Here is a 16,791-nt window from a genome sequence, read left to right as displayed (position 1 = left end):
ACGGTTAATAGAGAAATTCAACTAGGTTGTGGATCAAATGAGATTGGAATTGAATCAGATGTTGATGGAAATGGATCACATGATGTTGACGATCATGAAGACTTTCATGACAGTGGGTATGAGTTTGAAGAAGATGATAGGATTTTTTTGTAGTCATGTTGATCATGATGCCAAAATATTAGACAATAGAGCGACTATTGATAATGGAGTAATTCGAAATGAGATTTTATTTAGGATGCAGGTTGGTTTTTTGCACATCTTGTTTAAGGATTGGTTGCACAAGTTATTTTAGTAATGTAAGAAACAACATGTAACATGGTGGTTAATTATATAAATTCTTAGATTAACTATTTTTTAAGTTTTTGATTCTTGATGGTGACTAAATATATCAATATTTTTGCAAGATGTAGAAGGCGATGCTAATTCTGTTGATATTGATGACCTAGTTAGTGATGTGGGTCATGATGATGACAATGATGATGATGATGATTGTGAAGCTCAAATATTTCTTTTGCTCAACCCCATTAAGGATACAGAGAACCTTGAATTGCAGCTTGGTATGATTTTTAGCTCAAGAGATGAAGTTAACTTTGCCATTGAAAGTCATTGCATTCGACGGGGGAGGTTTGTTATGTTTGTTAAAGTCTATAAGAAGAGGTTACGGGGAAAGTGTTGAAATGAAACTTGTGATTGGGTGATTCATGTGTCACCAATGGGTCATGATAGTTGTTAGCAGATAAAGAGTTTTCAATCCAAACACAATAATTAATTTTGGGATAATGGTAATAGAACTGCAAGTTCAACTTGGATGGGAAAAACTTTTGTCAACAATTTTAAATTGAATTCAAATTTGGGGACTATAACTTTCAAAGATGAGATTTTTGATAGCTTAAGATTTAGTGTTTCGAGGAAAAGATCTTACTTGGCTTATAGGAAAGCTCTTGAAATGGTTCATGGGTCTATTAGCCAACAATTTAGTAGGATCCAAAATTATTGTGTAGAGTTGATAAGGGTAGATCCAAGTACTATAGTCATTTTAAAATTGACTGAGGATGAAGACGGTCCAAGGTTTCAACGTATGTACATTTTGTTTTTCTGCATGCAAAGAGGGCCTCAAGAAAGCATGTAGACCTTTGATTGGTGTTTGATCCTATTTGGAATGTGAGTCAGATGGACCGCGCGGGGTGAGGTGGATGGAATGTTGACCAAATCACGATGTCCCAGAGGGGGATATATTGAGATGACTTCTATATTGACCAAGTCGTCAAAAGTCCTCTGCCCAACGCTACCTGCAGACAGCGACCGGGTCACCCCGGTCTCTGGTACCCCGATGTTCGAAGTAGATCCAATGAATATGTAAGTAACATACTAAGACGTATAATAATGTAATATATATAGAATATGAACGAAGAACGTACCCTGGACCAGGGAACACCCTCGGGTGGATCGGTGAGCTAGTCAAGGCACTGCTCGAGTTGTCGTGACCCAGAAGAGAAGATGACTCCGAGCAGGATGAAGAGCTGGATCTAACGACACCTAGTCGAGCGCGACCTAGATTCGGAAGATAACACGCAGGCCGGGACCTAGCAGCAACATGTAAACCGGAATATGGCATTGGCACGTAGACCAGGAGGTGATAGCGGCACGCAGGCCGGGCTATGACAACGGCATGAAGGTTGGAACACCACATTGACACGAAACTGGAACACACTAGCGAGGTGCATTACGGCGGTAGCTCGGGGGAGGTTGGATCGCATCAACAACGCATGAACGACATAGATCAAGGGCTAGACCGACATCAGGCCTAAGGGCAAGGGCGCTAAATCGATGTCGAACCGAGGTAATGGGCTAGCCAAGGCGATGGGTCGCTGGAAGGTGGCTGGCTGTGGAGCGAGGAAGCCGATGAACGGGAGTCAATGGCGCGCGTGAGAGAAAATCGGCGTTCGTCATGGGGCGATGGAAGTAGTGTCGGCGCCCTACGTCGACGTCCGAAAGCCTGTCTGGCAATGGAGGCGGCTGCTAGCATTAGGTGAGGCAACGAAGGCGACGTCGGTGTTGGGAGGCAGCGTTCATTTGGTGCGTGAGGTCCTTGCGGTGATGACGTCGTCTAGCGAGAGAGCGAAGTCGAGAGAGGAGAACGGGGTGGTGGCTGGAGGCGTCTGCCTGCGAGAGGAGAAGGAGAGAGGAAGGAGGTGGCTCACCGGTGACAAAAGAGAAAGCGATGACGGCTATTCATCTCCCTCTCCTCCTGGTGGTGGCGGAACGAAGAAGAAGAAGATGTCGTGGTCGGCGGTGTCCATCACGGCGTCAGCATGAAGAGGCGATGCAAGGAGTCACCCGTGGGGTCGCCGACACCAGATGAAGAGGCAGTGTGAACCCGTCCTCGAGGTGGCGGTGGACAGAAAACACGAAGCCCCCCCTTTGCGCATGAACAGTTTTCCCCCTTTAATCCCTAGCTAGCATTTGACCAAAATGCCCCTCCTCCTTCCCCTAATTCCCTTTAGGCTCTCTAAGACATCTTCGTATCACAAGCCTCCCTTTCAAGTCTAATCGTAGGAGGCGCAAGTCCGACTGACTAGACCAAGCCTATCGTAAAGCAAAATCCCTCCTGAATACAAAGTCAGATTGCTAAGCTTGTCGTATAACATCGAAAAAGTAGCTATGCTGAGCTGAACAGGGAATGGAAAACTGAGCAGGCAATCGAGTGAATGCTTAAGGGGTGATTGATCGAATAAAGGGGTGCCAAGCTGAGCGACGTAAGGAGTGTCGAGCTGAGCGATGTAAAGAATAGTGCCAAGCGTATGCCAAGTAAGCGATTAGTCGAATGCCGAGGGAGGCCAAACGATATCGAGAAGACGGTCGGGCGTTGCTGAGCAGAGTAATCGGGCGATTATGCAAATGCCAAGCAAGAAGTAAAAAGGTGTCGACCAAGCAGCGAATGCGGGGTAGAGCGATGCAAGAGAGTAACCAAGCCAACGGTCGGATGATACTGATCCGGCGGCTCTGAAGATGCTGACCGAGTGACCAAAAGAATGTCGAGCGGGCGACTGAGGTAATGTCGAGCGGGTGGAAAGAGGATAGGCGAGGAAAGCCGAGCGCATGAGCAATAGTAAACCACGACCAGGCGACCAAAAATGTCGACTGGGTGATCGTAGAATGCAACCAAATGACCGAAAAAATACTGACCCCACCTTCCTCTTACCTCTCACCAGAAGATGCCAAGGCTTGAGGAGCTAAGACGCTTGAGAATATGCCTGCCAATTTTCATATTTAGAAGAAACAATGAAAATATGGCTTACTGACCGGTTAGGCACAAAAACATGGCTTGTTGTATTTTGCCTCGACGAATATAAAGGGTACCGACTGGGAGAGTCATTGCACAGACCGGGAAGATCATTGGCCGTGAGAGCATAACTCACTTATAACTCGCACTGAGGCGAGAGTCTGGGATAGCCGACCAGGAAGGTCGTTGGGCGTGAGAGCATAGCTCACTTATAACTCGCACTGGGGCAAGAGTCTGGGACCCGACCTGGACGGTCGTTGGGCGTGAGAGCTTAACTCACTTATAACTCGCACTAGGGCGAGAGTCTAGGACAGTCGACCTGGAGGGTTGTTGGGCGTGAGAGCATAGCTCACTTATAACTCACACTGGGGCAAGAGTCTGGGACCCGACCTGGACGGTCGTTGGCCGTGAGAGCATAGCTCACTTATAACTCGCACTGGGGCGAGAGTCTGGGACAGCCGACCTGGAAGGTCGTTGGGCGTGAGAGCATAGCTCACTTATAACTCGCATTGGGGTGAGAGTCTGGGACAGTCGACTTGAAAGGTCATTGGACGTGAGAGCATAGCTCACTTATAACTCGCACTAGAGCGAGAGTCTGGAAAAACCGACCTGGAAGGTCGTTGGGCGCGACAGCATAACTCACTTATAACTCGCATTGGGACGAGAGTCTGGGACCCGACCTGAATGGTCGTTGGGCGTGAGAGCATAGCTCACTTATAACTCGCACTGGGGCGAGAGTTTGGGACAGCCGACCTGGAAGGTTGTTGGGCGTGATCCGACCTGGACGGTCGTTGGGCGTGAGAGCATAGCTCACTTATAACTCGCACTGGGGCGAGAGTCTGGGACAGCCTACCTGGAAAGGCATTGGGCATGAGAGCATAGCTCACTTATAACTCGCACTGAGGCGAGAGTCCAGGACAGCCGACCGGGAAGGTCGTTGGGCGTGAGAGCATAGCTCACTTATAACTCGCACTGGAGTGAGAGTCTGAGACCCGACCTGGAAGGTCGTTGGGCGTGAGAGCATAGCTCACTTATAACTTGCACTGGGGCGAGAGTCTGGGACAGCCGACCTGGAAGGTCGTTGGGCGTGAGAGCATAGCTCACTTATAACTCGCACTGGAGCGAGAGTCTGGGACCCGACCTGGATGGTCGTTGGGCGTGAGAGCATAGTTCACTTATAACTCGCACTGGAGCTAGAGTCTGGGACCCGACCTGGATGGTCGTTGGGCGTGAGAGCATAGCTCACTTATAACTCGCACTGGGGCGATAGTCTGGGATCCGACCTGGACGGTCGTTGGGTGTGAGAGCATAGCTCACTTATAACTCGCACTGAGGCGAGAGTCTGGGACCCGACCTGGACGGTCGTTGGGCGTGAGAGCATAGCTCACTTATAACTCGCACTCTAGCTCACTTATAACTCGCATTGGGGTGAGAGTCTGGGACAGCCGACCTGGAAGGTCGTTGGGCGTGAGAGCATAGCTCACTTATAACTCGCACTGAGGCGAGAGTCTGGGACAGCCGACCGGGAAGGTTGTTGGGCGTGAGAGTCTGGGACAGCCGACCTGGAAGGTCGTTGGGCGTGAGAGCATAGCTCACTTATAACTCGCACTGGGGCGAGAGTCTGGGACAGCCGACCGGGAAGGTTGTTGGGCGTGAGAGCATAGCTCACTTATAACTAGCACTGGGGCGAGAGTCTAGGACAGCCGACCTGGAAGGTCGTTGGGCGTGAGAGCATAGCTCACTTATAACTCGCACTGGGGCGAGAGTCTGGGACCCGACATGGACGGTCGTTGGGGGTGAGAGCATAGCTCACTTATAACTCGCACTGGGGCGAGAGTCTGGGACCCGACATGGACGGTCATTGGGTGTGAGAGCATAGCTCACTTATAACTCACATTGGGGTGAGAGTCTGGGACCCGACCTGGACGGCCGTTGGGCGTGAAAGCATAGCTCACTTATAACTCGCACTGGGGCGAGAGTATGGGATAGCCGACCTGGAAGGTCGTTGGGCGTGAGAGCATGACTCACTTATAACTCGCACTGGGGTGAGAGTCTGGGACCCAACCTGGACGATCGTTGGGCGTGAGAGCATAGCTCACTTATAACTCGCACTGGGGCAAGAGTATGGGGCAGCCGACCTGGAAGGTCGAGAGCATGACTCACTTATAACTCGCACTGGGGCGAGAGTCTGGGACAGCCGACCGTGACTTCTTAGGAAAGCCCGTTCGGGGATAGATGTTGCCGACCTGGGGGTGAGTTCCCGACCAGGGATTGCTTGAAGGGACCACTCTGACCCCGTCTGCAGTCAAGAAATATACAATATCAGACGTACTGTGAAGATAAAAAATATTAAAATCTTACTCAACCCTCGGGAAAATGACGCTGTGTAGCCTTGCAACATTCGAATTTATTTCCCGCCAATTTTCAATGCCGCTTCCCGAGAAGATCGCATGGCAGACGCTTCCGTACGCCCGCTTTCTCTCATGATTCCCTTATCACGTCTATCATTAATACGCTTCCTAGGGGGTGACACTTGTCCCACGCCTTTATTGCTTACGCCGTATGACGCCGCCGACTTAACTCCTTTTTTACACGACTTCCCATAAGAGTATGTCATTCTATGATCAGACGGCATTGGGCGCTTTATCAAAAAATATACTCGACTCATCTTTCGATATTCCCCAGGGAAGCCCGCTTTATAAGCCCTAAATGCAGTCCGTCGTCGTCGTCTTAAGCGCTTTGACTACCTTCACCGCCTCGTTGTTTTGCTGTCCCCGGTGCCTTAGCCCTTCCCCTTCTCGACTCCTCACGCCTGGTGCTCTTCCTTCTTTCGTCTGATTTCTCCTTCAACCTTCCTTATTTTGATAATGGCGGACGGTAAGGCATCCTCTTGGTATTCTTATTACATTTCTGACATAGACGACCATGATCTGTCCATGATCCGGTCTAACCTGGAACTTAACGAAGATTATGAACTTCGAGTCCCCACACCCAGTGAGCATCCCTCATCCCCTCCTGAAGGCTTCATGACTGTTTTCAAGGACCAGTTTCTAGGAGACCTTCGTTTTCCCCTACATCCATTCATCTCCTCCCTGAGCCAATACTTTGGTATCTGTCCTTCTCAATTCGCTCCCAATTTCTTCAGGGCTATATGTGGCACCGTCATTTTGTGTCGCGTATACTAAATCCCCTTGACCACCCGACTGTTTCATCATTTTTATTTCTTCAAACAATCTGAACCAGGGGTATTCAATGTGCAAGCTAGACCTGGTTATAAATTCTTTTCTGATATGCCCTCTTCCAACAAAGGTTGGAAGTCTCATTTCTTCTTTATTAGATTACCTGAACCGCTGATCGGACCAGCCCAATGGCGTTATGATATTCCCACTAATCTTCCTGTGCACCTTCACCAACCCTCCTGCCACGCCGCTTCAGAAAAACTCCAAGGCGTGAGCGTTCGCTTGTCTATAATACTATTGGAAGACTTTTTGTATTCTTTCGGGATCAGCCCAGTTCATGCAGAGATAGAGGCTCCGTTAGGTAAGACCTTGCTTGCCTTCTTTCTATTCTTCGCTAACTGAGATATTTCTCTTCCACTTTGCAGAGGCTGCTATGCTCTGGGCTTACTCTTCAAATATAAATCAACAGTCTCTTACCATTTTGAAAGCCCTGAGCATGGAACTTAAACAGGGCCTGGCAGCTTCCTCACAGTCTGTCCCTCCTGCGCCAGCCCGGGCAGAAGCCCCCCTACTCTTCCCCTGGATACTGCCCCTCTGGAGGACCTTGCCACATTAGAACAGGCCGAGGAAGAAAGGGTTGCTTCTCCCCCTACCGCTAAACGACTACGTCTTCAACACAAAAGGAAGAGAGTTATTCCCGCGGTCTAGGCATCTCCTCCACCTCTTCCTTCCGGCCATCGTTCATCCGCAGCCTCCCAATCTTCCGAGGCTAAGGCTGTTACTCCCGATCGGGAGATTGCTCTCTGGCCGGAGGTTCCTGTTGGTGCGGTTTGTCGTTATCTAATGCTTTGATCGAGTATGCAGGCTAAGTCCAGACAGGTCGACGGGCTGACCGGATGTCTGGTACGAAGTCCAAGCGGGTTGATGGGCTGACCGGATGCTTGACGAGAAGTCCAGCTAGGTCGACGGGCTGACCAGATAGCTAGCACGAAGTCCAAGCGGGTCGACGGGCTGACCGGACGTTTGGCACGAAGTCGAGCTAGGTCGACGGGCTGACCGGATAGCTGGCACAAAGTCTAGACGGGTCGAAGGGATGACCGAACGTTTGGCAAGTAAAGGTAAGTCACTGGAGGAGAGTGACTATGAGGACGCATCCCAGTTAAGGGACAGTAGGCGTCGGTCCAGTTTAGGTCCATTTTGGATCCCTAAATTGAGACCCTGACTAGGTTCTGGTCTCGGGAAGACAGGACCTAACTCATAAATCTATATAAAATGTCTATACATATATTTTTCTAACTCTATTTTGTATATACAAATGTATAGCTTCAAATTCTTCATGCGTAGCAACTGACAGAGCTTGATTCTGAGTTCGGAGTTAAAAGTTATGACCTTCGGAAGATGATTGTATCAAACAAGTAGTTGGAGACGACTCGAATCAGCCAGATTCGAACTCTCCTCATCTGATCCGAATTTTTGGGATCTGATCAGCTCTGGAGACCCCTCCAAAGGGCTATAAAAGGAGGGGGTGAGCAAGCTTCAAGGATACAACTCTCAGAACGAAGAATCTGCTTCCTTGTGCTCCTGCTGCGCTGCGATCTCCGACAAGCTTTTCCTTTCTGTTCTAAGTCTTTTTATTGTCGGTAATTTTTCCTTATTAGCAATATTGTACTTAACTTGTAATCTATATTTCGAATTGCTAGTGAATTGCCCAACGAAAGTACTCACGGAGTACGGGCATTCGAGTAGGAGTCGTCACAGGCTCCGAACGAAGTAAATCCACTGTGTTCAATTTTCTTATTCCGCTGCGTTTATACTCGTTGTTTTTCGAATCAATATTCACCCCCTCCCCTCTATCGACGTTTCATGATCCAACAAGTGGTATCAGAGCAGGTACCGCTCTGATTTGGTGCAACCACCAATCAGACAGGGGGAGAAACATTTCTTTTAATTTTTTTTCGGCTTTCAGTTTTTCGCATAACTTCAAACTGGTGTTATTACCTTTTTGAAATTTTTTCTCGTAATTAAAACTAAATTGGTGCAAAACCAATTTAGCTCTTTTTCATTACTCTTCTTTCTTCCCGCACTGTTAATCCTAGACCAAGTCTTGGCACCACTTTTTAGTTTTCCATCTTCAGCATTCAATGAGTCTTTTAGAAGGACGGAACCCTTACGAACCACCACCATAGGATCAAGATTTCAACTACTGGAAGCGATTAATGGAATGCTTCTTAGGAAGCTTAGATTTCGATTATGTGCTAATATTGAGAAAACCCTCTCAGGACTCGGAACTGAACAAAAATGAAAGTAAAATTATTTGTAGTGTTTTACCTAACAATGTTTTATGCAGACTAGAAAAGTGCGAGAATGCGTGTGAGCTTTGGACCCAGTTGATCAAGCTTCACGAGAAGCCGTTGGAGTCAGATGATCAACCCAAAATTGAATTTGAACTCGAGTCAGATCCAATGGAGAAGCCTGCTGAATTAGGGGTTGCGCTCAAGGTTAGTAATATTTACCAAAACACCCTTGCTATTAGTAGTTTAAAATATGTGCATGTTAATTTGGATATGTCTGAAAGTATATGTGAAAATAGTGTACATGACAATACTTGTAAAAATACCCCTAGGATATTTTCTGATAAAACAAATATAATTAATTCAGAAAATACAGAAAATGTTGGAGCAATCTAGTGACCCTAGGTTTTGATGTTTGGGCAAAGGTTTAAGTTAGGTTTATTGTTGTATTTGATATGCATTGTGAGTGTGCAGGATACAGGTACAACAAGGAAGTCCAAGTGTGATCTTGGCAAAGGAGGAAAGTCCAAGGATGAGTCTTGGCGGTGTAAGTCCAAGCATGTAGTCTTGGCAACGTAAGTCCAAGTGTAACTTGGCAATGGATGAAGTCCCGGAGGCGCGACCTCTTGGCAAAGGAAGACCCGACAACAATGACAAGGCCGATGGAAGCTCCAGAAGGCAAGACGTGAAGGATGGGGAGGCATCCGAGGGACGCAAGGCTGATGGAGGAGGCTAGAAGGCTAGGTCTAGGTTGGTCGGGCAGGGACGAGTGCTGAGAGATTGTACTCGGAGTAAAATACAAGAATTAGGGTTTACTGTAGCAGCACTGTAGCAGTACTGTAGCAGTACTGTAGCAGTACTGTAGCAGTCGACTGGCAGCGAACAGAATGTGTGAAATCGAGCCGTTGGGGTGTAACGGTCGAATTTCCACAGAGGGCAGTCGACTGCATGTTTTAGCAGTCGACTGGTAGGCGGGGTTTTCAACCCGCGGGCTATAAAACCAAAGCTTGGGAGCTTGGTTTGAGTTGACGAAATTGGACTTGGTTAAAGTCTAATTAGTAGTCTACTTGTGCTCAAGAGATCTTTGTGTGCCAAGAGGTCTTGGTTGGAGTTGTGGTGAGGTTTCTCCACCCACAAGGAGGTTGAGCTAGCCGGAGTTTGCCGGGGAATAATCCACCGACGGATTGAGGGATCGTCCACCTTACGGACACGCCGTGGAGTAGGAGCAAGTTATCTCCGAACCACGTAAACGCCTTGTGTTAGGGTTTGTGTTTGGTTTGTTGTCTTCTTCCTTCTTGTTTTAGGTTAACTTTCGTATTTGTTAGTTTGTTTTTGTATTCCGCTGTGCACTAACATTATAGGAAGTAAGGTTTTGGGTGAGACGCTATTCACCCCCCCTCTAGCGGACGTCAAGGTCCCAACAGAAAATACCCCTAGGATATTTTCTGATAAAACAAATATAATTAATTTATAAAATGCAGAAAATCTGAAAAAAATTAATAAATTTAAAAATTCGAATTTAAACCTAAAAAAATTTAAAAATTCAAACAAAAAAGATGACAAGGTCAATATTGTGTTGGGTTTTTCGGACCGCGAAAACCACTTTTTCGCGTCGCGGAAACCCCGAAACTCCCTAGCCAACGGATCCGTGCAAAGAAATTTTTTTCGAAAAACTACGAGTACGAGTTTACCTAGATCTACACTTAGATTTACAAGGGAAAAAGGTTATACCTTTGAAGCGAAGCCCTTCGCAATCCCGCAAGTCCAAGGTACGCCGGATCTCAAGATTGTCAACGTAGACAATCCTCTAGAAGTATCCACACGAACAAGATGTGTTCTCTAACACACAAGGATGGAGAAGAGAGCACCACAAGTGTGCTAGCACTTTCTAGGGCTCTCGAATGGGAATGAAAAGAAAAGGATAGAGAAGAAAAATAGAATGGATCTTATGAACACTCTTCTTCTTCTTCTATGTGACAATCACTCTACCTTTTTCTTCATGAAACTCAAACTCATTCACCTTCTTTCTTGCTTGAAAACTTTCGGCCAAGAGAAGAGGAGAGGGAGAGCTTGAGGAAAGCTTGAGGAAGAAGAAGATGCAATTAGCCTTGAATGAAAAATAATGAATCCCATTCATTTTGAGTGGCCGGTCACATTAAGAGGAAGTGTAACCTCCATGGAATGCTAAGAGTCACAACTCTTGGTAACTCCCATGAGGTGGCATCCTACTTAAGTAACCATGATGATGTGGAGCATCATCATTGGCCCACTCAATGCCAACTCACCAATGAGGTGGCATAAAGTCAAGTCAAACTTGACTCTTCATCTTCCTCTCAAGTCAAGTCAAACTTGACTTAATCTCTTTCATGGTTGATCTAATCCAACCATTTAATTCAAGCCAATTTAATATAATGAATCTAATTCATTTAATTAAATTGATTCAATGAGTCATAATCTAAATTAGACTCATTGAACACATGAATCAACTTGAGTCCAACTCAATTAGCCCAATTAGGATTACTCTTAATCCAATTTGATTCATCAAAAGAATCTAATCCTCTTGGTTCATCATATGAATCTAATCTCCATCTAATTGTCCTTAGTGTGTGACCCTATAGGTTCTTGTAACGTTGACAATGCCCCTAAACCCATTTAGGAGCATAAGTAATGAGCGGTATCTAGCAACACATCATTACTACCCAAGTTACAAGAATATTGAGATTCAACATCACATTGTGACTACTAATTGTGAGTCCTCACAATATATGACAAGTGTTCTTCTATCCTAGACATCTAGATTGATCAATGTGAGGCATAGACCGTGTCATCCTCTGATCAATCTAAATTTTGAACTCCAAGTAGACTCACTAAATCAAATGAGCTCAATATCTCATATTGACTCATTTGGGCATGGCCATGTACTTCGTGGTCTTACTCTATCAAGAATATCGATGTCACTCCCGTCATATAGAAGGGATAGATCCCATCTACATCACTAACATCCCTCTGCATAATTCATTACACACCCAGTAATCGCCTTTATAGTCCACCCAGTTACAGGTGACGTTTGACGAAACCAAAGTACATAACTCCTTATGTAGGGATCCATGGTGACTTCAGGTCTAAAGACTAGTAGTCATACTAATAGCCACATGAGAAAGTATATGACACTCATATAACGATCCATGATACTTTCTCATGGCGGGTCATTCAGTATACATTCTCCAATGCATACTCATGTGTCAACTTGATATCTCTATATCCATGACTTGTGAGATCAAGTCATCGAGTTGACCTACATGCTAGTCTTATTGCATTAACATTGTCCCTGAATGTTAATACTCGACTAGGAATGATTAAGAGTAGTGTTCCCTATATCATCTCACTATCGATTCAACTAATCGATTGATATAGGTAAGAACCTTCTACTCAAGGACGTTATTATACTTAGTTTATTTGGCACCAATACAAGTAAGTATAATAACCAAAAACCAAATGCCTTTATTTATATAGAATATGATACAACGAGTCCATAATACAATCATCAAATGATTGGCTCTAGGGCTCTAGCTAACATATTGATCTAGATAAAATTAATAAATTATTTAATCTAGACAATATTAATCTAGAAAGTCTTATTCAAACTCAAGATAATCTAATTAACAAAAAATTAAATATTAAAGATAAAACTTATCTAATAAATTCCACTAATTATATCAACTTAAAAGGTAAAGAAAATATAAGGATAAACTCAAACACTCTGATAAAATCAAAAATAAATTTAACAAATTTAAAATTAAATGTTAAAGATAACATATTAAACAAAGATAATCTGAAATTTTTAAAATTAACGGTTAATAAAAGATTAAAAGATAAACATTTAAAGAAATATAATTTACTTAATTCAAATTTAAAAATTAATAAAAACTCAATCGTTAACGATAATCCATTAAATAAAGACAATTCAATTAACTTAATAAAATTAAAATTGAAAGAAAATTTAAATATTAAATGCACTCTCTTAAAGAAGGATAATTTGACCAATTTAATTAATTCAAAATTAAAAACTTAAATCTAAATTACAAATTAAAACTAAAACAAAAAATTCTTAAAATGAAAATCAATAATTTAGGGGGAGGCTCCAGAATAGCTGACACCTCCAAAACTAACTTACCCGACAGGGTAACAAATAACTAATGTACCTGGCAGGATAATTAGGACTAGTTCAAAAGGGATAATAGTTTAACTTGACCAACGGTACTGGTGAAGTCTTAGATGATAGTACGTTAGGGAAGCTTAATCTATGCATGTCTAGGAAGATATGACTTCGACCTGGTGCATTTGGCTAAGTGGAACTGACCGAAGCTACCCTTTATAGATCATAATCAGTTAGACCAAGGTTTTGTACTAAGTCCAGTGGATAGGACTCTTTGGAAAACCTCGAAGGCATGGTTACTCTAATGATGTCCAAGTGATTCACCATAGCCCAGAAGTTTTTCCAAAGAATCTCTATTTGTTAGATCCAAAGCTAAACCTGAATCTAACACAAAGTTAAACCAAACCCTAAATTGGAATCTAATTCATCTCACAAAATAATAGGATTCCCTGATTGATAAATTAGATCACGTGAGATGACTAAGGACTTCAAATTAAATTAAAATTAGAGAAAATTACATTTCAATTAAAATTACAATTAATTTAAAATTAAAGTAAAATTAAAATTAAGTTAAAATTAAAATTAAAATTATTTTTAATAAAAAAATTAGTTTTAAAAAAAATTAACTTAAAAGAAATTATTTTATTTAAAAAAAAATCATTTTACAAACCTTTTAAAAATCCTTTTAAAAACTATTTTAAAAATCCTTTTAAAATTTATTTTAAAAAATTATTTTAAAATTTTTTAAAAAATACTTTTAAAAATCCTTTCAAAAATTATTTTAAAAATAAAGTCTTTTAAAAATCATTTTTAAAAACTCTTAAAAATTATTTTAAAAAACTCTTTTAAAATCATTTTTAAAAATTATCTAAAAACTCTTTTAAAAATTATTTAAAAACTATTTTGAAATTATTGGAAAATTATTTTAAAAATTATTTAAAAACTCTTTTAAAAAATCATCTTAAAAATTATTTAAAAACTCTTTTAAAAAGTATTTAAAAACTCTTTTAAAAATTATATTAAATTTTTTTAAAAAACTCTTTTAAAAATCTTTTAAAAATTATTTTAAAAATGATTTTAAAACTATTTAAAAATTCTTTTAAAAACCATTTTAAAAATTATTTAAAAATCACTTTTAAACTCTTTCAAAAATCATTTAAAAAAAAAGAAGTCTTTTAAAAATTAAATCTTTTATAAATCATTTTGAAAAATTCTTCTTAATATTATTTTTCACTTTAATAAAATTTTGTTAACTTAAAAAAAAATTATTCTTATTGATTATTTAAACTTTAAAAATTATTATTTAGATTTTAAACTTTTTTTACCTTAAACATTATTTTAATCTTAAAATTATTTTTAAACTTAATCTAACCTAACTGAAAATTAAAACTTAATATTGAAATTACAATTAAAATTTAAAAAATTTAACTTAAACTTAAAACTTAAACCTAAATTAATCACTGATATTAATTTAAATCTAAAATCAAAACTGAATTGAACGTATGTTAATTGTCATTAAATAATTTTAAAAATCATTTTAAAATCCTTTTAAACACTGTTTTAGAAATCCTGTTAGAAATCCCTTAAAAATAATAATAATAATAATTCTTTAAAATTCATTTGAAACTTTGACATCTAACTTAAAAACTTAAATTCCGTTAACTTTAACTTTAAACTTAATTATGTAATTAATAAGTAGAACTTAATTGTTTAAGTTTAGCTTCATTTGAGAATTAAAATTTACTTGAATTAAACCTTACTTAACTGTGTCTAATAAATTATTGATAATGGCCAACTATTTTTGATTTAATAAAGTTTATCTTATTAAACCTTAAACTGAAGCTTAAGCGCCTGAATCTAATATTAATTATTGATTAATCAAACTCAAATAAACAATTATATCAAGGATACAGAGATAAATATGTAAATAATATAAGTGTTACCAAATCTCCTAGAACACTTAGGTAGACAAATGTGTTAGGGCTTGAAATTTAACACACTCAAACCTTAGCATTATATTAAGGGAGAGTAATAAATAAGGAGGATTAATAAATTAAAGGAGTATCAAATTCAGGGGAGGTTTATTTTTTAATTATCTTCTTAAGTGTTATTTTTTAATCTTCTCTTTAAAATCTCTCTAGAAAATTCTACCTCAATTTTTTTTTAAAAAAAAAAATCTACTTTGAATATTTTTAGCAAATATTTTCAAAATTTTATGTCAGGTTCAGGGGGAGGAATTAATTAAAATTTGTGTTTGAAAAATGTTTTCTTAAAAATTTCTTAAACCTATTTTTGAAAACTAACTCTTATAAAACTAAGTTGTTTTTAAAAATTGGGTTTTACTTTTTATTGAAAATTGATTTTGAAAATTAGATTTAACTTAGTTTTGAAAATTGAATTTAAAAATCTAGTTCTTAAAATTTGATTTTACTTAATTTTGACAATTTGATTTGAAAGTTAAATTTTTAAAAATTGCTTTGTTATTGAAAATTATGGAAATTAGATTTTTCAAAACTTAAGTTTTCTAAGCTTCTCAAAATCATTTTTCTTAATTTTGAAAATTGAATCATTTACAAACTTAGTGTTGAAAAATAAATTTCAATCAGTTTTGAAAAATAGATTTTTCAAACTTAGTTTTGGAATTTTGATTTTGAAAACTTATGTTTGAAAACTTGAATTTTTAACTTTGACCTTAAAAACTATACTTGAAAAATTAGCTATTTTTCAAAATTACAAAGTTATAAATCAACTATCTTTCAAGATTTAATTTTTTTTCAAAGATTTAAGAAATAAAAGCAAAATAATCTATGTTTTAAACTCCCCCAGATTAACTTGACATTATTTCTTACCTTGTCTGAGGTTTGTATTTATGCTTACTTAATCCATGCTTACTTTTGATGAATGCCAAAGGGGGAGGGTTAGGTGGTTAAGTTAGCTAAACCAAACTGAAAATACAAACTAACTTAAAAACCACATAAATGCATGTTGTTACTTGTTTTTTCTTGCATATGCTTTCACTAACTTAACCAGGTTGTCATTCCATCAAAAAAGGGGAGATTGTTGGTGCGGTTAGCACTAACGATTTAACCCAGGTTTTGATGAATGACAAATAGGTTAAGTTAGGTTTGCCGTTATCTAATGCTTTGATCGAGTATGCAGGCTAAGTCCAGACAAGTCGACGGGCTAACCGGATGTCTGGCACGAAGTCCAAGCGGGTCGATGGGCTGACCGGACGCTTGGCGAGAAGTCTAGCTAGGTCGACGGGCTGACCAGATAGCTGGCACGAAGTCCAAGCGGGGCGACGGGCTGACCGGACGCTTGGCACGAAGTCCATCTAGGTCGACGGGCTGACCGGAGAGCTGGCACAAAGTCCAGACCGGTCGAAGGTCTGACCGAACGTCTGGCAGGTAAGTGAAGGTAAGTCACTGGAGGAGAGTGACTATGAGGACGCATCCCAGTTAAGGGACAGTAGGCGTCGGTCCAGTTTAGGTCCATTTTGGATCCCTAAATTAAGACCCTGACTAGGTTCTGGTCTCGGGAAGACAGGACCTAACTCATAAATCTATATAAAATATCTATACATATATTTTTCTAACTCTATTTTGTAGATACAAATGTAGAGCTTCAAATTCTGCACGCGTAGCAACTGACAGAGCTTAATTCCGAGTTCGGAGTCAAAAGTTATGACTTTCGGAAGATGACTGTGTCAAACAAGTAGTTGGAGACGACTCGGATCAGCCAGATTCGAACTCTCCTCATCTGATCCGAATTTTTGGGATCTGATAAGCTCTGGAGACCCCTCCAAAGGGCTATAAAAGGAGGGGGTGAGCAAGCTTCAAGGATACAACTCTCAGAACGAAGAATCTACTTCCTTGTGCTCCT

The sequence above is a fragment of the Zingiber officinale genome, chromosome 5B (genome assembly GCF_018446385.1).
Source record: "Zingiber officinale cultivar Zhangliang chromosome 5B, Zo_v1.1, whole genome shotgun sequence".
NCBI classification, from domain to species: domain Eukaryota; kingdom Viridiplantae; phylum Streptophyta; class Magnoliopsida; order Zingiberales; family Zingiberaceae; genus Zingiber; species Zingiber officinale.
The sequence above is the reverse complement of the archived record's forward strand: the minus strand, read 5'-3'. Positions refer to the sequence as shown.